This window comes from Talpa occidentalis, unplaced genomic scaffold, assembly GCF_014898055.3.
Source record: "Talpa occidentalis isolate TD23 unplaced genomic scaffold, MPIMG_talOcc4v2.1 talOcc4.16, whole genome shotgun sequence".
Classification (NCBI taxonomy): Eukaryota; Metazoa; Chordata; class Mammalia; order Eulipotyphla; family Talpidae; genus Talpa; species Talpa occidentalis.
Window position 1 is genome coordinate 71851319 of NW_023601653.1, and position 26439 is coordinate 71877757.

The 26439-nt window shown below is 42.3% G+C and overlaps 1 protein-coding gene and 1 long non-coding RNA gene across 5 annotated transcripts in view; one reads left to right on the forward strand and one right to left on the reverse strand.

Moving 5' to 3' along the window:
• LOC119247817 (uncharacterized) overlaps positions 1–24774 on the reverse strand; it is a 38330-nt gene extending 13556 nt beyond the window's left edge. The window contains exons 1-2 of the long non-coding RNA XR_008552289.1: positions 24664–24774; positions 15417–15581 (exon numbers count right to left, since the gene is read on the reverse strand). This is a non-coding gene — a long non-coding RNA (uncharacterized LOC119247817). The remainder of the gene's footprint in view (positions 1–15416; positions 15582–24663) is intronic.
• A 65-nt stretch (positions 24775–24839) lies between these two features.
• The window catches only part of PARP11 (poly(ADP-ribose) polymerase family member 11), a 37170-nt gene continuing 35570 nt past the window's right edge, over positions 24840–26439 (forward strand). For all 4 annotated transcript variants that reach the window (XM_037514529.1, XM_037514530.1, XM_037514524.1 and 1 more), the window contains exon 1: positions 24840–25045. The gene's annotated coding sequence lies outside the window, so the exon portion shown is untranslated. The remainder of the gene's footprint in view (positions 25046–26439) is intronic.

Genomic DNA, 26439 nt, shown 5'->3' on the forward strand with positions numbered 1-26439 from the left:
TAGGGGCTTCCTGAGTCCAAAAAGGTAATCCCCAATGCACGAGCACTTCTCTGCCTCTGGTTGAATCATATTTGCAAACATTCACTATCCAAAGCGAGTCACACAGACAAGACCAGTTAAGGCGGAGAAAGAGATTCCAGAGAGAGTCAGGGAGAGCAGCAGAGTCACACTTCATGCAAAGAAGTGTGCATGTTGGATGGAGCAAATTCATGGCCATTTTGCAAACCACCCCTTGTAGAGATAGAAAATCTTCTATTAGAAATCTTGGAATTTGGGCCTCCCCGGTGGTGCAGCGGTTGAGCACTGGGCTGTGAAGCTGCCTGCAGCCTCTGCAGTGCCGGTTTGATCCCCAGCTGCTCCCCAGCCACCGGCGAGGGTCCTACATGGAGCGACAGACCTCTCCTGCCGTGCCCGCTGCTCCCCTCAGCAGTGTACTTAGTCAGTCTGCCTGTTGTGCTCCCCGCTCTGGCTCTGGTGAATTCTCTCACCCTCCCTCGCTTCTGACTGTACTCAGTGCTTGTATAAATAAATAAATAAATCTTAAAAAACAAATAAAAATCTTGTAACTTAAAAATATATTCTTGAAAGAAGAAACTCAGTATACAAGATAAACTCTCAACTGGGCACATTTTCGAAGATAATTAGCAAACTGGAAGACAGTAGTATAGTGCTGACAAATTCACCGAGGTCTAGTACAAAGAAACAAAGAAATATAAACACTGAAAGAGCAGAATAGTCAGAAGACATGGAGATAAACCAAGAGACTCCAACATAACTCTATTTGAGTTCCAGAAAAAGGTAAAGAGATGGGAAGGTACGTCGGAGAAGGAATTTTTTTTTGAAAGATAGTGCTCTAGAATTAAAGAGAACCCAGATCAAAAGTGCACTTTAAGTTCCTAGTAGGATAAGGTATACTTGCACCACAGGGAAATGGCATGACATTATCAATGAAAATAATTTTAAGAGATCAGAAAAGAAAAATTCATTACTTAAAAAAGATTAACAATTAGACTGAAGCTTCACCTTAAATGTTCATCAGTAATAGAAACCAAGAGGATAATGGGATCATATTAAAGTGTTAAGGGAAATTTATATTCCTAAATTTATATTTTGCAAACTCTCATTGAAGAATAAGGTATAAAATAAAGATATTTCAGAAAAGGAAGAGGCTAAATATCTTACTATCAATTAATTCTCACTACATTTATTGTAAGTTGCATTTTCTTAAGGGAAAAAAATGGAAGAAAATAATGGAATGCACAAAATTTAACAAAATATGCTACTAAATATAGGGTCTCCCTGCTGGTGCAGGGGTTAAAGACACTGTGCTATCAAGCTATTGTCAGCCACTGCAACTTGTGTTCGATCCCTGGCCAAGGAGAGGTTAGCTCCCTGACCAGGGATATAACTCATGTTGTGGTGGCTGGCAATAATAGCTTGACAGCACTGTGTCTTTAACCCCTATGCCACCAGGGAGGCCCCAGGAAAGGTTTCTTTAAAAAAAAAAAAAAAGATTTATTTATTTATGCACACAAGAACAACTGGGGTATAGGCCAGAAGTGTGTGTGTGGGGGGGTAGTGGGGTGAGAGGATTCACCAGAAAGAGAGTAGGGAGCAGAACAGGCAGATTGACTGAAATACACTGCTGAGGGGAGCAGCAGGTGAGACAGGAGACATCTGCTGTGCCATGTGGGTTGCTCCCCGGCTGGCTGGGAATCGAACTCGTGCTGCGGAGGCTGCAGATAGCTTCATAGGTTATGTCTTAAGCCCTTGCGCCACCAGGGAGGACAGGAGAGGTTTCTTTTAAGCTTAAATTTTTTCTTTGAAAAACATGTAGGAGTGATTTAAAATGCCCTCCTAAATAAGTTTTGGTTGGGTTCAAGAGTAAATTACATACAGTGGAAAGTTAAAAATGTTTTAAACTAATAGAACAACAGAATAGTAAATTCTATGAAATGCTTTTTCTTCATCTGTGGAGAAATGCTTGCCTTTATCATTAAGATGGAGGAACAGCAGGGTGATGGAGCCTGCTGTCTGATTCTGGAGTGCACTACTGAACTGGCCACCTCTAGATATCTTGAGCATGAAGAGTACATTTCTATCCTATTTAGTCCACCGCTATATAATCCTTTGAGTTTTTTACAGCCAAGTCTGTAAAAAAGTCACTTAATGAAGACTTCTTCTAAAGATATGTTATGAAAGTCCACATATGAGCAAAGCAATGTGATGGGGTCCTTGGAGGGGATCATGCAGAGACCCTGAAGGTGAAACTTATTAAGAGTCAGGAAGAAACAGAGCAACTCACTATCACTGTTTCTTTTTACTAATGTGCAAGAAGTCTTGGCTACTATAATAAGATAAAGAAAATAAGAATAGATGCAAGAATTTAAAAGCAAACGGAAAACTGCCCTTATTTGCAGATGATATGATACTCTGTAAGAAATGTTATAATCTTTTGAAATCACTAAGAGCAATATAAGCTGGATAGAAAGCCAATGAACAAATCACTAGTAATTAAAAACTTACTGGAAATGTAATTAAAAATGGAAATGTAATTTAAAAATGTCTGCCTCAAAACAGGGGCGGGAAGAGCACCAGGGACTATGATGACGGATAGTGAATGGTGGGAAAACTATAGAGACTACACTGAAAGCAAGAAATCAAATACTACCCCAACATTAACAAAGATGTAAGAGAGTAAATAAACAAGTAAATAATTAACTAATTGAATGTCTGCCTCATAAAAATTCATTAGTTACTTGTGAAGAAAGGGATGACATGTTATTGAAGGAAATGACAAATGACCTGATATGTTAATCAGTATTCTTTGACACACAAGTAAAAGATGCCCAACTAGAGGTGTGTTAAATATTAGAATATTTATGATTCAGCATAACAAGAAGTGCAGCAAAGGCTCATTCAGCAACTCAAAGATGCCATCAAGCACTTGGCATCATCTCCAGTAGGCTTGACCCTCAGGCTTGCCTTCCAGGGTAGCAGTTTCGCTCTCTTAGCTACAATCTAAGTGTATCCCTCTTCACACAACCCTTTTCAGAAGGCAGTGAAAGAAACTTCCCTTCAGGGCCTCGTTGGTGGTACAAGGGGTTAAGGTGCAGCACGTTGAAGCTATCTGCAGCATGAGTTCGATCCCCAGCCAGGGAGGTGATCCATATGGCACAGTAGACCTCTCCTGCCTTGCTTTGCTGCTCCCCTCAGCAGTGTATTTCAGTCAATCTGCCTGTTCTGCTCCCCACGCTCTCTGATGGATCCTCTCACCCACCATACCTCTGGCCTGTACCCCAGTTCTTGTATGCATAAATAAATCTTTAAAGGAAAAAGAAGGAATTCTCCATTCATATGGTCATTTTTATCACAAAGCTTTCCTCATAAAGCTTCATTCATGTCCCATGGCCCAGGACTGAGTTCTGTGTCCCCACCTGGCTGGGGGAGGCTGGGACGCGCCTCACACTCCAGCCTCTGCCACAGGAGGCACGCCCACCAGCAAGAAAGGGGTAGGTTGCTGATGGGGAGGCAATCGACAGACCCTGCCACATCCCAATAAATGGAGGCAAAGACCCAATATCATTAGGCTGTCAGCTCTCCCCAATTTAAATTGGGGAGAATTCAGAGCAATGAAATGAATTCAGAGCAATCAAATGAAAATGAGTTCTTTTTTTTTCAAGGCACTTGAAAAGCTCATCCTAAAATTAATATGGAAGAACAAAAGGCAAGAATTGCTGAGACAATTTTGGAGGGAAAAAAAAATTAGGGGCACTTAGTCTACCAGAGATCAAAACACCTTACAAAGCCGTAATAGTTAAGATGGAATTGCTTCGATACAAGAACTGTAGGCCAGTAGAAGATGGTGAGCCCAGACGCAGGCCCATGCATCTTGGGAATTTGATCTAGGACAGAGGAGGCTTTGTTTCACCCCTTAGGGCATTGTTTCTCAAACAATAAGGACAGCAATAACAAAAAAATCTGTGGTTCCCCTTGATAAAAATAGAGATCTCATGTCTTCCCCTGGACCCTCAAAATAACAGCTTGTCCTGAAAGGATTGAGAATTACAGCTAGAGTAATTCTGCATATCTCCACCAAGCAGAAATGTACCTATGAGTCAACAGCTTTAATTTTTCTTTTCAAATAATGTATGTTCTACTACTTCCCTCCTTAGACCCTGAAATGTGCAGCCCTTGCTTACCCCAGTCCTCTCCCAATTGGGTTTAGAGTCCCTCAGGGAGGCAATGGGAAACTAAAGAATTTAAATAGGGGCTGGCATGATCAGATCTACATTTTAGAAGACTCTTGGGCTGCAAGAGGATGGGGATATAAAATAAGAAAAACATCTATTCCCTCCTCAAAGGAGTTTAAGAATCTAGCCCTGAGATACTAAAAACACACAGTCTCAGGGACTAAGGTCCACCATCTGGCAGCCCTTGAAAGAGTTCACCCACAGGGACTCGTACCAGAACAGCGGGCTCATGGAAAGTGCCAGAAAATTAGAGCTGGAGAACTGGGCTCTGTCACTTTTTAGCACTCTGGGTTTCCATTTTCTCTCCTTTAAAGTGGCCTGAGGGTACCTGTGCCACAGAGCTGTTACAAGAATTAAATTAGAAGGTATTTGTACAAAGTTCTTTGCTGGCCAGACAATGCTGTCTAGATGCGAGCGCATTCAGAGCAGAAAGACAGATTGAGCTACACCACTTACTCCAGCAGGAAAATTAAGGCTGTGGACTTCTTTGCTCCTTCCTGCTGTAAATTCTTCATGTGAACAAGGTCAAAGGTGAGCAGTTTTATAACTCAGAAAGAAACACCAAATCTTCCAGTGGGAAGGAATCTTTGAGGCTATTATTTCAGTCTCCCACTCAGTGGAGGAATTCTCTCTACAAATCCCTACCCTGAGTGGCCATCTGTCTGCACTTGAACACCTCCCGTGATGGAGCTGTCACGCCCGTCGTAGAGCTCCTTAGTCCACTGCCGGACGCCAGGATTCTTCAGAAGTGGAGCTAAAGTCAGACTCCCTCCCTCCAGCCTCAGCTGACCTGTCTTAATTCAGCCTTCTAGAGTGAATCAAAACTAATTCTCTCTTCTTTTCCTTTTGACAGTTCTCTAAGGGCTTGAAGATAGCTGTCTGGGCTCTCTCCACCTGCCCTTCCCTGGGATACAGACTCTCAGTGTTTTTAACTGCCCCTCTCCTGAGAATGTCACTAAACTGGCTGACCTCTGGGTTGCTCACTACTTTGTCAGTGTCCCCTTCAAAGTCTGGTGCCACCTCTTTGCCACCACCTCTAAATGGAAACAAGGTAGGTGTGCGGGTGTGTGAGTCAATGGAAACAAATTAAGGCACGTCCATAGGTCAGTGAACTGTGTAAATATTAAACCTTTATTTTGAAAGAATATATAATAAAGTAGGGAAATCATTCAGGATATAATGTTAATTTTAAAGAAAGAAAACAAAGACAAACCCCCACATAAACCTCATGTTTAATGCTTCCCCCATAGGCCTCCATGTCACACAGAAAAGACCTACATGACAAATGTCAAAAGGAGAACCTTGAGTTATCGTTGAAGGGTGAATGAAATCATTGTGGTTTATCTTCTCTACACCTTTCTACATTGCTAAGTTGTCTACAACAAAAATACTTCGTTTCTATAATTAAAAATTGCAGAAGCCCCCAAAGTTTAATTAATGAAGGAAAAACATGGTTCCTGGAGCAAAACCCTGGCTCTGAAGTTGTTGGGCCAAAGATAACTGTCTGCTATTGCACTTCCCTCTGCTACTTAAAAAATGGAGTGTCTTTGTACCTATGTCAGAATTTTTGACTCATATTGAACTTTTCGTTAACCAAAATCCTCCAGACTTTTTCACATTAACTCTTGTCCATAGTTTGAATAACTGAATTGTTGTTTTTCTAAAATCAAAATGAAGAACTTTCATTTCCCCCATTAAATTCCATTCTGTTTGTTTTGGCTCCTTGTTCAGGCAGACCATATCCTGTTTCTGTCATGCAGCAGATGACTTACACTTCTTTATTTTCTGTCAGCCCACATTTCTACTTTGGCCTATCTTTCATGTCATTGAAAGCATTTTAACAGAAAAGGCCCGAACAAGGACCAGAGGCACCTTGCTCACTATGCTTCTCTCTGGGTGACTTGGCTCAAACATTCAACACCTTGGGGGTGCAGGGCTTTGCCGAGTTGTGCCTTCACCAGATGTAGATCATTTAGCCCTTATCAATTCATCTTACCATGAAAACTTGGTCAAAAGCCCTGGAACAATCTGGTGAATCTTGGGAAACTTCCACATAGGAAAAAAAAAAGATGAAATGATGTTAGCATGATGTGGTTTGTTTTACATGAGCTTGTCCTTCTTGAGATTATCACTTCCTTTTTGAAGTGATCACAGTCTGACTCTTTAATAACCTATGTTAGAGTTTGCTAGGGATAAAGTTAAACTCAATGGTGCAAACTTTCCAGAACCTACATATTCCCCTTTTTGACAACTCGGACAGTTGCCCATCTCTAATCCTTTGGCTTCACTCCTGAGATTCCTAAAAGATTACTGACAATGGTTCTGTGATTAAATCTACAAGTTCTTTCAGTCCCTAAGGATGTAATTTGTTAGGGCCTGGAGACCTGAGCTTCTTTGGAGAGACTAGGTATTTATTTTCTAAGGAGCTTCCCACCTAGGGCTGCAATTTTCTCTTAGCCATGTTTATACTACCTTTTCCAGTTTGAAGATCCTTCTTGAAGATAGAGAAGATGGAAGCTAAGACGGAGTTGAGTAATTCTGCTTTGTATCTGTCATCTGCTAGCATTACACCATCTGCCCCCAGCACGGGACCTGGCCCTTCCCTACTCTTCCTACTCAGAACATACTTGCACAAAGTTCTTTTGCCATCCCTGAGCATTTTTTTGCAAGTCTCAGCTCATTCTGAGCCCCAACCTTGCTAACACAAAGGCTTGGAGCCTGTGACACCCTTTGCTTTTCTTCTCTGGCTCAGCGCCCCTTCTTGCCCAGTTCATAAAGGCTCTTTGAAAACTTGAAAGTGCCGGAGGGCTTCCTCTGTTGGCTCTGGGTCTACCTTTGCTTCCTAATCAGCACCACTAGAGATTGTACTGTCAGAGTTTAACTTTGGAAAGAATATTTCTCTAATATGTCCTCTGTCCTCTTACCCTTTAAAAAACCCAAAACAACAAAACAGCCCCCCAAAACACTTTTTTGGGCTTACTTCATACCATAGATGCAAATGAGGTATGCTAAGCAATTGATATTATGTATTTAGGCTCATCAGGGTCAACTTTCCTAGAAAAACATATGACAGAGGATAAAAAGTGTTGCTTAACCTGCTTCAAATAAGAATGTAGATGAGCTGTTCCTTCCAGTTTGTTATGCAATGAGAAGTGAGGGGAGAGGGCAGAGTTTAGAGAAAGAAGGAAATTAATATTGAGTACCAATACCAACTACTTTATTCCATTTAATCTTCACGTGAATCCTAGAAGCACTGTCCCAATTTTAGAGATAGAAAAAAATGAAACAAGGTGAAGTAACAGGAAATAACTTTGTTCACAATCCAGTGGGCAGAGCCAAGAGTCAAACTCAATGGGCACAATTCAACTACTTACACTCTTTCCCCTACATGGCAGGAAGCTTCAGCCCAAAGATGTGTCTTTGGATCACTCAGTACTTACAAAAATTAGATCATTTTGATAACATTTATGATTCAGGATATCTTACATCAAATTTCAGATGCCAGTTTCTTTTTAAAATCTCTGAACCCAAATTTCCCCCAAAGGCAACTATTGACTAAGCTGAATAAAGGGCTGGTAGTTAGGAATGAAGACAACAGGGGGAATCTGAGAATCGTTTTGCAGGAGGAAATTCATTCATTCATTCATTCAGTCAGTCAGTCAGGCAGTGAGTATATATTTATTATGTCTACTGTACGTCAGACATATATATTATATGCCCGTTACACATCTGGCATATTTTAGGCAATGAGGATTCAAAAGGGAATAATAAGACAGATGAAAATCTCTGCCATCATGGAGCTTACATTTCAAGAGGAAGACAAAGACCTTAAGAAAAACAACTAACACAAAAAAAATGTAAAATAACTAACAAGGATATATACATAATGTCAGTTGGTGATAAGCTGTGGGGAAAATTCAAGCAGGGTAGGGTGTTCTGGAACTTTAATAAGACAACAAAGGGGCAATATTTAAATAAAGGAACCTCTTCATTTGGAAGGAGACATTTGACTACAGACCTAAAGGAAGTAAGGATGCGAACCATGTGGATGTTTGGGGAAGAGCATTCAGGCAGCAGAAAGAGCGAATGCAGACTCTCAGGGGGACAATGTCCAGCTTGTCTGAGATGGAGCAGAGGCCACGCAGGGAAGGGCGGGAGCAGTTGGGACTGGGGTGGGGCCAGCAACAAGGCCCCAGGTTGTGGACAGACTTGCAGGCCATTGTGAGCACTTTGATTTTCACTCCCTGATTGTCATGGGAAGCAGGGAAGTGTCACGATCAGACTTACATTTTAACAGGACCCCTCTGAGGGCTTTGTGTTGAGAACAGAGTGTGGGCTGCAAGGGCAGAAGCAGGAAGACCAGGTTAGGAGCTTATTACATGACGGCAGCTAAGGAGGCCTCTTTGGAAGTAGTGTGATTTGGTTATAGTATGTAAGTTTTTGAAGGTAAAGAGTACAGGATTTGCAGAAGGATGATAAGAGCAGGTAGGGATAGGAGAGACTTAAAGGTTGTAAGCCTGAGCAATCAGAGATATACCATAAACTGAGATGGAAAGGCTTGGAAAGAGTGGTCTTTGGACCAAGAGCTCAGTACTGCATCTATTCAGAGGCTTATTAACCACTGCAAGAGAGATTGTGAATAGGCAATCGGGTATGTCCATGTGTCATTATAAACACGAGCATCATAAACACATTGATTATATTTAAGACCATAGACTGACTATATGAAATCACCAAGGGAGAAAGAGAAATTAGAAAAAAGGACTAGTTCAAGGACTGGGCTCAGCATTCAATATTGTGGGGACATAAGATGCAATCAGCAAAGGAAACCGAAAAGGATTGTCAAGGAAAGAAAAAGAAAAATCCAAAGAGGGGCTTCCCCAAAGCCAAGTGGGGAAAATATGCTAAAGAATAAGGTGGTCAGCTGTCACATTCTGCTGAGGGGTCCAGAATGTTGAGGACTTAGAAACGACCGTAGGATGGAGCGGTGAAAAGATCACCGGTGATCTCAGTAGTAACAGCTTTGGGAGTGGCGGTATGTGTGGGAGGGGTGGGAGGGTGCACTGTTATGAAATCCTAATTAGAATGATTTAAACATAGAATATAGGAGGAGATTGGAGACTATGATTATAAACATTCCGAGGAGTTTTGCTGTGTAGAGGAGAGAAACGGGGTGGTAGCTGGAGATACAAGTGGCATTGGAATGGGCTTCTGTGTTTGTTTTTAAGGGAGCCTATCTGGGTGCTCAGTATAGAGAGAAGGGGTGATGATTCAGGAGAGGGGGAGAATTACCAGAACAAAATCTGAGTGAAATAACAGGATGGGCTCTAGTGCACTTCGTGAGAGTGTAGCCAGGAACACAGCCAACTCACACATGGTTTCAGAGAAGACAGACAAGTTGGTCCATGGAATGAAAGGTGTTTATAACAATAATGATGAGATTAGGGCCTCCCCTGGTGGCACAGGAGGTTGAGCACTGCGCTGTGAAGCTGTCTGCAGCCTCTGCAGCGCCGGTTCGATCCCTGCCGGGCCAGTGAGGGTCCCACATGGTGTGGCAGACCTCTCCTGTCTGGCCCACTGTTACCCTCAGCAGTGTATTTCCGTCCTTCTGCCTGTTCTGTTCCCTGCTCTGTCTCTGGTGAATCCTCTCACCCTCCCGTGGCGCATCTGGCCCATGTGAGGAGGAAGCAAAACATGCAAAGGGACTTCTAGGATGACATGAAGAAAGGGGTCCAAAGAGAGAAGATGGGCAAGAGATCCCGAAGGATCTCTCTGTCTAGACTCGTGGGAGCAGATGAAGCTCCACAGGAAAGGTGGGAGGACATTTCAAGACCTTCATTTGTCCCGTAGCCTCCTGACAAGATCGTACAAAATGGGACGTCAAGATGTATTTTTCTAGAAATCCCCCAGAGCTGTCTGGGAGGGATGACCGTGACTCATGACGAAGATGTGAAGCAGAACATGCAGATATTAAATGTTACGCTGCCTTCCTCTTTATGTCTCATTTACTTTGCCCATATGCCTCTAAATCTGGATGTGAATGTGTTTCTCTGAGGGGTGTTCTAAAAGGGTTCATTTCTTCAACAAGAGAGGCCCAAGAGTTTCCTCGTGGGAAATGTGCCTTCAGGGTCGGACCCTGCAACATTTGGGGAATAATAATGCATTGTGCTTTGGGTCCTAACACATTCTTCTAGTTCCATTTTACAAAGGCCTCTATGGACACCCGGAGCCAAAAACTTCAGCCACAGTAGAATAAGACAGCCTCGTGCCTTCTCTCCCACTCAGCTCTTCTTATCTCTTAGAAAATGGCTTATTAAGCCTTTGGAGCTAAAGCACCAGTAAATTTTTTTACTCTAAGAAAAAAAGACTTCTCTTTTCTTTAATTTAAAGATGTCTTTCTTTATGAATACATTAATATATTTTAAAAAATACATTAAAGTTCAGAAAAATAAAGTTTAAACAAATCATCTCAAGGATTTCTTGACCTACTAAACGTAGAGCTTCCATATGATCCAGCAATTCCACTCCTAGGTATTTACCCAAAGGACACAGAAATATCAATTCCAAAGAGCACCTGCACCCCTATGTTTATAGCAGCACTATTTACAATAGCTAAGCTTTGGAAACAACCCAAATGCCCAAAAATAGATGACTGGATCAAGAAGATGTGGTACATATACACCATGGAATATTACTCAGCATTCAAAAAAGATAAACACATGCAATTTGCAGCAACATGGATGGAGCTGGAAGGGATCATGCTCAGCGAAATAAGCCAGAAAGAAAGAAAAATACCGGATGGTCTCACTCATAGCAGGAATCTAGAAAACTTAAATAAGGGACCAGGAAAAAGAATAGCTATAAGAAAGAAAATATCAAAATCAACAAACAACTATGAACCAGAGACACTCTATGGCAGGTGGGGGGCGGGGAAAGGAGGGATTGGGGTCAAAATAAGGGGGTTGTAATTGTATGGGGAATATAAAAATAAAATTTAAATTAAAAAAAGAAAACAACTGATAAACTGCTAGATATAAGGTAGTAAGTTTACTTAATTACAACTAATGTTTCCAGGAAATTTTAAATAAATTTTCTAACATGTTACATACCGTTATTCACATATAAAAATCAATGCTGCTGTATAATTATTCACACTGGATTTTCATTATTTCTCACGCTGTTTCTCTTCCACTTAGTATAATATTAAAAAGTTCTTTCAATAAGCACTACAAAAAAATCTCAAGGCAAATCATCATCTACTTATGGGAAAAATCACAAAGCTGATACAGCTGAGAACCTGAATATGCCAATCACTGGGTCACATACTCGAAGTTTATCATCAGATTTAATCTTCAAAAAAACCTGATGAGGTATTTACTGTCTTTGTTTTATAAATACAGAAAGGGAGGCTCAGAGACTAAGGGCTGGGAAAGGAAGAGCCAGGGACCCTTCCCTTCTGCTCCACTGAACTCGTGTTTCTATAGAGCTGGAAGCTACTGACGTTATTTCTAGAGAATGGTTGCACCTGGCTGCCTTGCCTCCCCCACACTCACCACCCTAAGTTGTTGAGGTGAAGGGTTTCCCAGTAGGAGGAAGACCTTTGTGAAGCCCTCTACTCCATGCCTTTTCATTGCAGGCCAGTGCTGCCTCAGTACCAAGGAAGCTTCATCCATCCTCCCTTTCCTCAGCCTCACCAAGAATATCTGTGGGCGGAAGAAGTCCAGGCAGAAATGGAAGCTAGGCCTCCCGCACGGGGCAGATGGCTCAGGGGCTCATGAGCCAGGCCTGGGTCACGCTGCCTGCTCCAGGCCCACCGGGCCTTACTAGATGTGTGACCTTGGAAACGTGACAAGACTTCCCAGGTCACCATTTCCTCAGGTGGAAGGAGGGGTTAGTCTTGCCTTCCTCCCTGAGGGTGGAGGAGGTCAGCAGGGAAGGTGGGAAGAAAGGAGTTCCTCCAGCCTCCACCTCCAGCCCCCACTCAGCCAGTGGGCAAGGAAAGCCGTGGGGCAGCAGCCATAGTCCAGGCAATGGGTTGGCCTATAATTGGCAACTGGGAGAAGGCTGGGGGCTGAGGGCTGGGGGTTCAGGCATGGCAGATAGAAGGTTGGCTTCACAGGAGTGGGGGTTGTACTTCGTGTGGTCAAAGCAACAAGGTTAGAGAGTGAGTTCTCTTTGAGACATGGAGATGAGTCTTGAGGGGTACAATTTCTGGAGAAGCAAAGCTTACAGGGGCATTGGGTGGAGGTGTTTATGTTCCCCTGTCTGGTGGTTCAGCCATCAATGCGTGTGGCTGGGCTGTTTCTTTACACACTTTTACTTTTGCTTTCCTGCAAGGAGTTCCAGTGTTATCATTATGTTCAACAGTTATAAACACTCCCATTTATTACGCGCTCACTAAACATCAGCTTTACTTCTTTTTGCCTGGGAAATTTGTGCTTATCACCCTCAAGCAGGGCAATGAAAGAACTGTGCAAACACTGTTTTATAAGCCAGGGAGTGACTTGTTCATTTGCAGCTTTCATTAGAACAATCCTTGATCCGGGTCTCTTGGTTCCTGACTTTTTCCTGGTAACAGAAGAGTAGCTCTAAGGCAGAGGGAGTGACCCCCAGGGAAGTCAGTGAACCTCTTTTGCTCACAGATGGGGAGGTTTTAGGAGCAAAGAAGGGGGGGAGTGTCGGTGAGTGCTGCCTGGAGAAACCTTCAGGAACAAACCCAGCAGCCTGCATTCTTAGGCATCAGCTCCAGCCAGAGCAGCCTCCCAGTCACCATTACAGTGCTCCTCCTCCTTCCACTGCCACCTGTTTGTTCAGTGGTCTCTTCCCCATGACTGTGAATTTTTTATGAGCAAGATCTATGTATCTTTTCTATATGGCCACCTCCCTAACACCCATGTGCCACAGGGTCTGGGACATGGTAGAGCTTCAGAGTCCGCTGAGTAAGTGAATGTGTAGCTCTGTTTCTGACATGCTTGTGAGCTTGAGTGCAGCTCCTTTGGGGAAAGATTTCATTTTTTCTCAGTTACAATCTCATTATACCTCTTTTCTGGAAACTAGTACATTTGTGACGGTGGTACAATTCCAACGTGTTCTGTTAAGATGACTCATTACAACTGATGACTTATTTAATGAACAAGTATTTCACAGATGTTGGTAGCATATTCATACCACCCAGGTTTGCTAGGATGTATACCTGGAATGATATAGGACATGCAAAAAAAAAAGATTCTCCACTACTAAGAAATGTAACCAAACCATTTGTTAGATAAACTATAAACCTGGCCTCCAAATCAAAACTTTAGGTTGTGTTGACCAATATAGGAAAGATTAGAAAGAACAGGAAAGGCACCACCCAAAGATCAGGCTTGAACCTGAACCAATTAGTTATTTTGTGCATTTGACAACTTTTCTGAAATTCCTGATCTGTGGTAGCCCAGGGAGAAAAATGAGCTGGTGATTTTAGCTTTGTTATCAATTGAATGTTAAAACCCTTTCCTTGTTTAAAATGAAATGTTTCCTAGTATTAAGCTACTGAGCTCACCCTTCTATGACTGCTAAGATTAATAAGGAAAAAAAAAAAACACCTTCCATGTGTTACAGAAAGACCTAAATATGCCAATTAGGACAAACGAATGGTTTGAAATTCATTCACTCTCCTGCCAGGATTTGCTGAGTACCCCCCGGGACAGGGTGGGGAGAGGGCAGGAGGAAGAGACCTAAGACATCTAAGTCGGTAGCCACACAACTCCACAGCACACCCACACCTAGAAGCCACAAGGACTACCATGATTGTCAGGTGGTTTGCACTGAATGCATTAGGAGTTTTGAGAAAGGAGCATCCTGTGTCCAGGAGTCCAAGAGAACAGATAACTGAACGAGGCCTTGAAATGGGAAGGCTCGATGCTGACAGAGAGGTAGCTGGGGAGAATATTCCACCTCAGGGAAGTGATCTTAGCAAGAGGAGCATGCACGTGGAGGGGCGACAGGTCCACCTGAACAGAAAGAAGGTATACACCTGGGAGGGGAAGGAAATCACGTTGAAGTGAAGTATTAGGGCCAGGCAATGCTGGACTCTGGATGCCATACTGAGGTATTTGGATTATACACCAAAATACATCTCAAGAAAAAAAAGGTAGAATGAGTCATACTGCAACTGGAAGCCAAGATAAGTGAGAATAGTAAGAAAATGTCAGGCTACTCGAGATGTAGAACAGAGACCATCAGACCTTGATGGACCTTCCACTTCATTGGATTCAATGTCTTATTCACAGACGGGGAAATTTAAGCTAAAATAAAATCAAAACTTGCAAACTCTCTCAGCTAGTAAAGGGCAAAGCCAGAGCTAGAAACTAATGTGGTGTTCTTTTCACCCCCCTTAATACATTCAAATCTCCAGACGTAGGCAATCACATCCCAGGTTGCTCAAAGAACTCCCAGAACCATTGTCAATATCTTTGAAAAAGCATGGCGAATAGGAGAACTGTTAATAGACAAGAGAAGACAGAGTTGTCCCAATTCTCAAAAAGGGGGAAAGGGGCATATTATAAAAACTATAAGCCAGTCAGCTTGACAATTATCCCTGGCAGAATTCTAGAACAGAATTTTAAAAAGCTATTTACTCCACAAACATTATTATAATAATAGAAACGAAGGGGGAAATAACCCACAATTTCACCACTTTAACCCATCAACTGAACAGATTATTAAGTAGACTCATTGTAAGTCTTTAGAAAAGCGGAGATCACTCAGAGGCAACCCGAAATCTCAGAAAACAAAACATGTCTTCATTTATTCCCTTTTTGATAGGGATATTAGACTGGGAGACAGAAGAGGCATCGGAACCGTACTTGCTTTCAGCACAGCGTTTGACAAGTTCTAGCGTAATCACCTTGTGGCTAAGACAGGAACTGGCGGGAAGCCAGTGGCCACGGCCGCGGCCTGGGTGGGAATTATACCTAAAGAGTGCAGATTGTGTATACCAGCCTGCAGGGAAACTGGTGGCCAGCTGTGGAGACCTCTCCTTTGTACACACTTCCCTGAGAGTATTTTTGTCCGTGTCTTAAAGGAGATGCTTATCAGAGTTTCATCTGACTTAGTCGAGGAGGGATAGCGCCCCTAAAGGATGGTAGGATAATATGAACAGTGACAACAGCAAACACTTACTGAGCACTTGTGCATGCTATGAATCGTGGTAAATAAAATTTTCCAGAAAACGATCACAGTGAAATTGACCCATCCTAGGGGCAGGTAGTAGCGTGATCTCAATGGTGGACATGAGGGAACTGATGCTTTAAAAGATCAAGTCATTTGCTCAAGATGATGCAGCTCCTAAGGGGAGGAAGAAGATGCTGAATCAGGTATGTCAGGCACAAGAGTCTGCATTTAATGATGCTATGTCATTTTGAGAGACACAGCTATGAGTTTTAATCCACACCGCATCACCCAACTTAACACCTGCATTTTAATTCTAACAATCAATGGCACAAACAAGGGCTGGGTGCTTTGATCCATCACATCCACATGAATGACTGCGGAGTTTTATTTGACCCCAGGCTCCGATGAGAAAATAGTAAAGTGAGTTTATCAACTGTTGGCTTTATTCAAAGAAGCATAGTGTTTAAATCAAGGAGCTAACAGTCCTACTGGCTATGTGATCAGAACACATTTTAAGATAGATCAGAGAAAGATAACCAATCTAGATAGATCTGGAAACCATGTTGCATGTTTCATATTATGTGAAAAATGAGTAGAGAAACTGATGATATTTTACTCTCAAGAATGCCTAAGTCATCACCTTTTTAAAAAGAAATCATATTAAAAAGGTAGTTTATGGGCTTCCCCGGTGACGCAGTGGTTGAGCGCTGGGTTGCGAAGCTGCCCGCAGCCTCTGCAGCGCCGGTTCGATCCCCAGCTGCTCCCCAGCCACTGGAGGAGGGTCCCACATGGCGCGCAGACCTCTCCTGCCGCCCGCTGCTCCCCTCAGCAGTGTGCTTCGGTCCTTCTGCCTGCTCTGCTCCCCGCTCTGGCTCTGATGAATTCTCTCACTCTCTCATGCTTCTGACTGTACCCAGTGCTTGTATAAATAAATAAATAAATAAATAAATAAATCTTAAAAAAAAGAAAGAGGAAGTTTATTCTGTATTCCTCTAAAAGGAAGAATGCTGATGTGTGAGTGGAAGCTATAAAGAGTCACCCTTTGGCTCAGTCTCAGAAAGAACTTTCTAATCATTGGAACTGTCGAAATATTTGAACAGCTTCTCTGAGTGGTCAAGTTGACGTTATTGAGTTGAAACAGATTGGGGGGCCCTTGTGAATGTGGAAGAGGTTACCTGGGGAGTCTGGGGGAAAGACAGAGGCCATGTAATCTACTTTCCTAATCCAAAGCCCTAAGACTCAACTTGTTTTTGTTTTACTATCAATTTCTATTGATTGATAGATTGCACTTTTTTTAATCTAAGACTCAATTCAGATGTTAGCTTATCAGACCCATGGTTAGTAGTTCAAATAGTGAATCGGTGGTCAAATTATCCATCAAATAACCCTCAAATCCAAATATGTTAAAAGTATAGTTTGTTGAGAGTGGGAGAGTTCATTTAATTGGAAACTACCTAAGTTCTTTTCAGTGTTATCTTAACTGGGAAAGATCCATTCATATCAGAATAAGAGTCTATAACTTATCATCTTTGACTGTGGTGAGCAGTTAAGTCTCCTGACCACTTATCTTTGGCTTTTGACACTGCATAATTTAGAAATTTATAGTTCTTTATAAATACCTATACTCCTAACTACATATTTTACTGATTTAATTTAATCTTGACCATTTGGTTGATTTAGAGTAGAGCAGCACAATTAGATTATTGCTACTCCATAAAGTTTTCAGAAATGTGCTTGACAGACACTGATTGAGCCCATCCAGAAACAAAGGAATTTTCTCACTTATTAGAAAGTCTGTGCTCACATTTTTCAACCCAAGCCGTCCTAGCTTGTGTGCCGGTGCCATCTAGTGTTCAAATGTGCACATTTTCCAGCCAGAGAGCAAAAAAAACCAAACAAATTTTCAGAACATCCTTGAGGTAACACCACTTGTCCCTGCACCCCAAAAATTTTCATCAGGAACCCCCCAAGGAAGCAAGTATTTAATACCCCTGTAACCTTTGGGCAGGGCTTCCCTAACAGCCTACCCAGAGATATTGATTTATTTTATTTATTTTTTACATCATTTTTCATTTTTGCACAATGTATGCATTTTCATCTTGGTTATAGTCCCCATACAATTCCCACCCACCTTGTTTTGATCCTACTCCCTTCTCCCCCCCTGTAGTGTGTCTCTGGTTTATAGTTGCTTGTTGATTTTGATTTTTACTTTATTATATTTAGATATTGATTTTTTTTTGTTGCTCCCCAGAGTAAGCATTCATCCAGGAGGGGAAGATGCAAAGAAAACCTCCCAGGATATGAGGATGAACGAGGTTAAAGGGTAACATCATGACGCTTTTTACTTTCTCTTTCTTTTCAGTTTCACATTATTTAGAAGTCATGGCAGGTTGAGACAGGCAAGGGCTTGTGGCTGGAGCCTCAAGGAATTGGGAATGAAGCTGAAATGCAAGGGAGAGAGAGGGCAACATATGAGGACCTAGAATAGATAGTGAGAACTGGATTTTTTTTTTTTTCTGGGGCAATGATCTTTGAGAAGTGATGTCCAGGTCCATCTTGTTCAACTCTATGGCAGTGATAAGATGTCTAAAACCAGGCCATATTTAGCCTACCTGGCTGTAAAGAGAAGGCCAATTTATGTATTCCTGTTCTGGTTTCAGGATTATTCAGGATGGGGGAAAATGTTAAGTATATTCTATCAAATAAGAACATTGTTAGCACAAGACGAGCAAATGCTGAATGCAGAGGGTTTTGATCATATGGTCTCTAATATTGCCTTTTCACTCAGTTTCTCACTCTGTAACCTGAGGTCATTCACAAGGTAAGATGTGCCTCTTTGTCATGGTGACCTGGGCCAGGATTGGCCTGGTAAGAGCCGAGTGGTCTCATCAGCTTCACAGGTGAGTCAAAGCAAGGTTATCTGGACCAGGTAGCTGATCATTCATTACTACACTCAGCTACTTCCTGACCCTGTGTTCTTTGCATGGTTTGTGTATTTATTTCATATCTGTGTCAAGTCTTACATGTGGCTCTCTTTTTAGCCCCCGGTGAATAAAAAGTCCCTCAAAGTCAGGATAGGCTTCCTGTATCTTCCATATCTTTTGCTTCCTGTATCTCTGAGAATCTTGGCACTGGCCTGACTGAGTCTAGCACTGATTTGTAGGACTCCAAATGGGACCGTGAGACCTGATGGGGACATTGGGCTCACCTGATCCAATGATCTCAACTCTTACTTAGTTGGTAAACGAAAGTCCCTGAATAGGACGTGACTTGTTCAATACTTCTCAGTTAGTTGAACTAGTCCTTGGATCAGCCCCTGAGTTACCTAACTGGATTAGACTTGGACATGACACCTCAAGCTTCTCTCCCAAATGGTGGGGGGGAGGGAGGACCATGTGCCTCCCCATTCTCAGCTGGAAGAAGGTAGCCACAAGCAAGACACTGCTTTAAACCCTTCGTATATATGTGCTTTAAGCACTTCATATATATGACTGTTACCTACTACTTCATAATATATATATTTATATATATATATGTTTGTTTTAACATGAAAATAATGACTTTTTTTCTAGTAGGGAAAACTGGCACTGAAGGTATAATGGGGAAAAGCCATTTCTTTTCCTTGGCATAAAGCTATAAAAGGATTGACATCAAAGCAAAGTTGTAAATTTGGTTGGGGAGTGCTTGGGATTTAGGAAAGGTGAACCTCTTTCTGAATGCGGTTCTGGAGGCCATGTGAAGGAGGAACAGGGCACGAGGAGGATAAACAATGGAGATGAAAGTCACGATCTTATCTGTTCAAAGAAATAATGGTTTTTAGGGCCTCCCTGGTGGCGCAAGGGGTTAAGACGCAACCTATGAAGCTAACCGCAGCCACTGCAGCATGAGCTCCATCCCTGGCCAGGGAGCAGCCCACATGGTGCAGCAGACCTCTCCTGACTCGCCCGCTGCTCCCCTCAGCAGTGTATTTCAATCAATCTGCCTTTCTATCCCCCACTCTGTGACTGGTGAATCCTCTCACACCCACACCTCTGGTCTGTACCCCAGCTCTTGTATGCATAAAAATAAAATAAATCTTTTTTTAAAAAAGAAATAATGGTTTTTACAGGTCTCTTAAGATAAAATTCACATACCATTCAAATGCTCCATTTAAAATGCATCATCTTATGCTTTTTAGCATAAAGATGCTGTGTCTTGAGACTGGAACAGTATGTGGAGGGCAAAGAAGAGCTGATGGCCATTGTGTGATAGACGTACTTCTCCCACACAATGTCCTCTGGAGTAGCAGAAAAGGTAGTGTCTAGTGTTTAAAGGCAACCTATGCTCTGACCTGCCTCCTATTGATCTGTAGGGTGTTATTAATTCACAGAAGCACCCCACCATTTTGTGTGTGCATGCTCATACTCTCTCTTTCTCGCTCTCCCCCCTTAAGAGCTTTGCACCAGCTATACCCTGCATGGAATGCTCTTTGCCCAGCTGTCCATCAAGCTTGTCCCCTTACCTCCTCCAGGTTTTTCCTCACATCACCTTCTCAGTGAGAAAGTCCTGACCCTTCCTGACATCTCTTATCCTGATCTTTTCCTAAATTTCTCATCACTTCATAACATACTGTGCAATGCACTTCTCTGCTACATGGCCTCACCTGCCTTGCCTCACTGCCCGCTCACCCCCCAGTGTGTAAATTCCACAAGGGCAGGCAGGCTTCTTTCTCTTTTGTCTGCTGATACGTCTCAAGAGACTAGAGGCAGTTGCTGGAACATGGAGAGTGCTTGCTAAATATTTATTGAATGAAGAATGGCAGAGTAATCGGTATTAGATAATCTGGTGTGACCTCCCTGGGCGGGCTCACCAGGAGCAGGCAAAGCCCCACACGTCCAGAGAGACCTCAGAGCAGGCGGGCACCCTCCGCTGCCCTAACCCGCCACCCAGGCTTCCCTTCGCCTGCCTCTCTCTCCTAGTTTTTAAAATGATTTCTGATGGAAGTGTTTTCCTGCTTTCTATTTTTGATCTCAAAGCTTCTCACTCTCTTTTCTAAGTCATTTCTGTTGTCCCTTTCCGGATCATTCCTATTAAGTCTTTTTTTTTTTTTTTTTTTTTACAATGTGGTGACCAAAACCCTAATGTGGCATTCCTGGAAGGAAAGCCCCAGCCAGGAATGTCACAGCTCCAGAGGCTTTTCAGAATTCTCCACCCTCTAATTAGGATGGCCACACATCTCAGCTGCTGCTTTTGACTGCTGCTGTGAGCTGCATGTTGATGCCCATCGTTGTGCTGAGATCATTTCCCTGAGCAGCGAAAACTAATAATCAGTGGTATTTTCAATAGAGCCTCGCCATTTAGTGTGGGTGAGTTATTCAGCACTTCATTTTTTCTCCCATTGAATTTAATTCCTTGTCATGTTTCCTAATTAGAAAGATTTACAGAATTCATTTTGATTTGTTTTTTTTGGGGGGGAGAAATTCATTCCCAGGAATGCTTATCTCTGCAGCAAATGTTTCATCTGCTTATTTCACCTCTTAATTCCTGCTGGGGTTGTTAACGTGTCAGACTTCGACAGCAGTGGGGCTGATTCTGGGGCCGCCTCATTGTTGGCCCTTTTTCAGAAGGAGGCTGGGCCTTTATATTCAAGGCCCATGGACACAAATGCAGCCTTTTCTCCCATCCTCCGCTACCCTCTTGTGGCCCCTGGGCTCTCCTTTTGCACATTCTTCCGGTCTCTTGCTTCTTTCTGTGGAGCCCAGGCTGTCTCCCATATGCATTCCTAGTGCCTCCCCCACCCCAATTTCTGGCCATCAATGTGGTCTTTAAAAATCAAAATGATGGCAATAGCATTGAAATAATAAGTGGTACTATGTCGGGCATCTCGCCACTCCCTTGATTCTTCTATTGATTCCTCCACCCTCATTCCCACACACCAGTCTACCCATCACTCTCTCCATTCATCTGCTCCCTCCAGTGGATTATTTTCATTCTTTTCAGTGATAGATCTCCCCTGCTCCTTTTCTTCTCCATGCTCCTTTTCCCTCCAGCGTTACCTTCCGCTTCCTGGCATTCAAAGACCTAAGAAACTCAGTCAGGTGGGAGGGGGCTAAATCACTCAGGATGCCTGGTCTGGGATTAGCACTGCTCAAGACATCTCTACCCAGAACACACCAAAAACATGGATGAAAGTAAAATGTCTTCCACCTGTCTAGTCCTCCTGAGAAAATGAGGGACCGGTCAGTAGGCATAGCTTCTAGTGCTGTGGCACTGTGCCCGAACGATGATGCTGAGGGAAGCACTCCTAGTGCCAGACTCTTTGCAACAGGGAAATTGCAGGCATTATCTGCAGAGGGTTAATCTCCTGAGACACTATGAGCCCCAAAGGTGAGCCCACCTCTGAGAGTTAGGAGAGAGTACAGTGACATTTAAAAGTTATTTTAGGAAGTCCCAGATCCATTACCTTTCCTCAGCAAAGTGGAGGTTATTATCAGTTACTAACTCAAAGACTTAAAGGGCCCAGGAAGGTAAGTTAAATGAGGATGAGTTATTAGCCTGGTAACCGGGGTAAAGGTGAAAACCAATTCCCAGTCCACAGGGGTTAACTGTTTGCATATGAGAATACAGTGTCTCAGGGAAGCTTGAGCTCCACATTATACAATGTGAAATTTCCCAGTGTTAAAATAGTGGCCAATTCTCAAAACTGTTAAAGACTCTGTGTGTCAAATATCACTAGCTATCAGTTTGTGACCCCAAGATTAAATGATCATTATGACCCCTTCCTACACATCCACATTAGTGGACAGAAATCAGGAATAAGAAAAAAAATTATGCAAATTATTATGCAAATTTTGGGGGGGTTATGAAATACATTTCCTTCCTATTACTTTGGCATATAGTAGTATATAATTTAAAACCCTATCCACCCAATATACATCTATACCAGTTGTGTTCTCTCCACCGCACTCTCTGGTCACTAACCCTGGGGACCCTAAGCCTTCAAGGAAATGAAGAATTCCATAAAAGGTTAAGGACAGTTCCTAAACTCCTGATCTTTCCAGTTAAACTTGGTAAAAATCCATTCTACCTTGGGTGAAGAACTAATTTCTAAAGTATGTAAACTGCTACTGTTCACTTTACAAAACTTGTTAAGGACAACCACAAAAAATACCAGCAAGAATGGATCAATTTCATTGATTATAAATTTTAATCCTAAATACAGATTTTAATCAATTGAATCTGGCAATGTATCCAAAGAACAATGAATACATGATAAAGCAGAGTTTATCTCAAATATGCTAGGATGGGTTGAACATTAGGAAATCTATTAAGTATAGTTCACTGTATTAATAAGTCAGAGTACAAAATGAACACGGTAATAGACTTTAAGATACAGTTGATAAAATTTAATATCCTTTCTCAATTAAAAGCTTGCAGTAAACTAGGAACAGAAAGAATACAATGACGTATGTAAAGAATTACTAGCACAAACTAGGGGTAAATATTTATATTCCTGCGTTAAAGACTTAATGTCCATTATCTTGTTGTGTATTCCTCAAAATTTTTCTGATGTTTTGACCAAGGTAATAGGAAGAGATAAAATTGGTTTTTGGCATAAAACTTCAGAGAGATCAGCTGACAAACTAGTAAGATATTTTCACTGTGTAGTGGGATACAAGATAAATACACAAAAATTAATAGTTTTTCTGACTTAGAGTGATGAAAAACACCTCATTCACTAAAGCCATAAAACTATAACATATCTGGGAAGAAACTTCACAAAAAATGTGCAAATCAATGTAAAAAATGGTTTCAATGTATTTAAAGGTATAAAGACCTAAATACATGAAAAAAAGAAAAAGTTCCTGAATGAAAAGAATCATGATTTTGAAAATTTTGAAAATGAAGTGAATTAGGAAAGAACTTGTTTTATGACAGTGCATATGTTACAATGCTATAATAATTTTAACAGCATAGGAAGCAGACAGTTAATAGATGAGTATGTTCAGAAACATATTATCTCATGTGCATAAATGTACACATATACCAATTTTGCAAACATTTGTGATTAATGGTAGCACTTCAAAGTAGTGGGGAAAGAACAGATTATTCAATAAGTGATATTGGATCCAGTGGTTAACCAGTTGACAAAAAGTGAAAAGAAAAAAGGTAAAGTGAAGATGTATATCTCAACCCATTCACCAGAATAAATTAGTGCAAATTTACGCACTGTTCTTCAAGGTAGTTTTGGGAACAAATATCAAAATTTTAAATTTGTGCAACTCGTACCAAACAGTTCCATCTCATGAACTAATTTCAAGGAGGTAAATGGACAACTGCATTGAAATGTCTTTACAAGAATGTTTATTGCCCCGATTTTTGGAACAGTAAAAAGTTGAAAACTACTTAAATATCACAATGGCTTATTTCCAGTGTATATGTGGGTAACATACATACAATGGAATTCCATGAATTCCTTTAAAATGAGATAGCTTTCTACCTATTTTAATATACCTATTTTGATTGAATATTAAATAAAAAAATCAGATTCTAAATCTGCAGTTTTCTTTGATCAAAGAAAACAATTTTAATGTGTGGAGATGGAGAAACGCCTAGAAGAGCATTTAACAAAATGTTTTGTTGTGTTTTTTGTTTTTGTCTTTTCATTTTCCCCAGGCTTTGATTCTACTTCTTTGTCTAGAAGACTCTTTCTCTTAGGTTTCCTTATCAGGATAACTTTAAATGGAGTAGTCCTGAGGTCTCAGCTATGACTTCTTGGAGTGGAAGGGGAGGACACCCTAACCTAGGTAAGTATGTGCACACAGAACACTTGCCATGCGATCTTTAAGCACACTGCATCTTTTATCTAAATTTACTTTTTGCCTTTTCCCCCCCTTCTGACCCTAAGCTTCATGGAGGTAGGCACTGCGTACAGTTCAGTTTTGTTCACTCCGGAGCCTGGCAGGACCTGGCAAATAAAGGCCACTTATTTATTGAGCTCGTACTGTATGCTAAATACTGTGCGAGGGATTTTAAAGGATGGCCACGCCCACTATTAATCATGCTTGTGAAGCTTATCCCACATGCCACAGGTAACTCTGAGTTTAATTACAAGTGAATCACTCATTACAAATGACGTAATAATTATACAAAAATAATTAACCCAAAAAAGGTTAAACCATTAACATACAACCAGGACTGACGCTTGCCCATGACACTCACTATAAGGTGATCAATAAACAGTGGAGGAAGTACACCGATCGTGGCTGAGGCTCACCTGCCGGGCGGCGCGGCGGGGACCTGCGCGGGGCTAGCGGTAGTACAAGCGCCTCGGCTCCTTTACAACCAAAACACTCGCAAGCCACGCCCCCCGGCCGCCCTCCAGGTCCGGAAGGGAGGGGTGGGCGGGGCCAGCTTCCGGGGGTGGGCGGGGCCAGCGCTGGTTGGCCGGCTGCGAGCGGAAGTAGGGAGGTTCGGTGGGCTGGAGTCGCTGGCTTGTGACAGGGAGGGGAAGAAGGAAGGCCTGGAAAAGGTGGCTTCCCCATGCCTTCGCTCCCCGAGACCCTCGGAAAAAACCCAACACCCCGGCCCCGCGGCTAGCCCCTTCCCCCAGGCTCTCTCCGCTGGATTTCGCCACCGTTATGTGGGAAGCGAATCCGGTGAGTCGCCGGCGGGACGGGGCGGACCCAATGGGCGGGGTTGAGGGGAGAGGGGCGGGAGGGGTTTCCCGGGAACCGGTCCCCCCCGCACCCGCTGCTGGCTGGCACTTGAGTTCCGGGGGCCCGACGATCCGGGCCCCCGAGGCTTGGCCAGGTACTGCCATTCCGAATGGCAGAGATGGCTCCGGGGGCTCGCCGAGACTGTGTGGCTTTATTACAGTTATTCTAGCTGCCGTGACTGTCCGCCTGCTCCCTCCACTGTCATCTTAAACTTTGTGTTTCGCATTCTGATGGGAGTTACTGGGCTTCGAGCCTGTTACTCACCTGTGCTCCAGGTGTACCTGCCAACCCACCCGTACAGTGGGATTCGACCTGTGTCTTAGTTAGGCCTAGGAGGAGTCATGTGTACTCGCTCCCACTTCTTGGTGGACAGTCCTGGAAACTTGGGGTACGGAGTGTATGTTCTAAGCCTCCAGATGGTGAAGTTCTTAGTTGTTTTTTTTTTTCCAGTGGACAGAACTGATGACCTGGAACGTTTCAACGTTGTTTCCCTCCTACGCTTTTGACTCCGGCATTTGTATTGTGGCTGCGTTGTATTTTTGTCTACTTTGCTTTTGTTTATTGAATGTGCAGCCCTTGTAGTGGCATCTGATTGCCAAGAGTACTCCCAATTCATCTCTTGTTAGGGTTAAAATTTCCTAGTAACATGGCAACTGTACACTGTTTACACCGATGGGTTGAGTGGAAAATGGCAGAATCGATTTTAAACGATTGTTGGACTAAACAAACTGCCGCCTCTGCTGAGATCACTGCGTAAATTTACTTTAATAATCTTTGCAGTAAGTTGCCATACTTGCAGTAACTCCTTTGTTATAATCAGTACTTCTTTTGTTTTTTTTGCCCCCCTCTGCAGAAACATATTTCTAGATAAGTTCAAGAGTTTTTCAGTAAATTCACTTAAGCTTTTAAGTTTTTATCCAGTAGAAACTGGTCTGTTCTGTAAATGTTGGTTGCAAATTGTGATTTCATCCCATTCCATTGTATAGCAGTGGTCATTAAATAAATTTTCCTTTTGATCATATGTGTAATAGTCTAATCAGTCTTCATCAGAGGAACGTATTTGCCAGTATTTGATTTCAGCAAAAATAATTTTTTGAATGTGCTCTCTGCTTATAGATTTAGTTTCACTGTCATCAACAGTCTTTTTATATATTTGTGCGTATGTACATATCTCTATGAATATAAATGTGTGTGTGTATATATATATATATATTTATTAGCAACCCCCTTCTTGATTTTTTTCCATAACAAGTCCTTGAGTTATTCATGTATATGTCTTGCTCAAAAGCCCATGTTTTAAATCCTTTGCTCTGTTGGAAGCTCCATATAGCAGG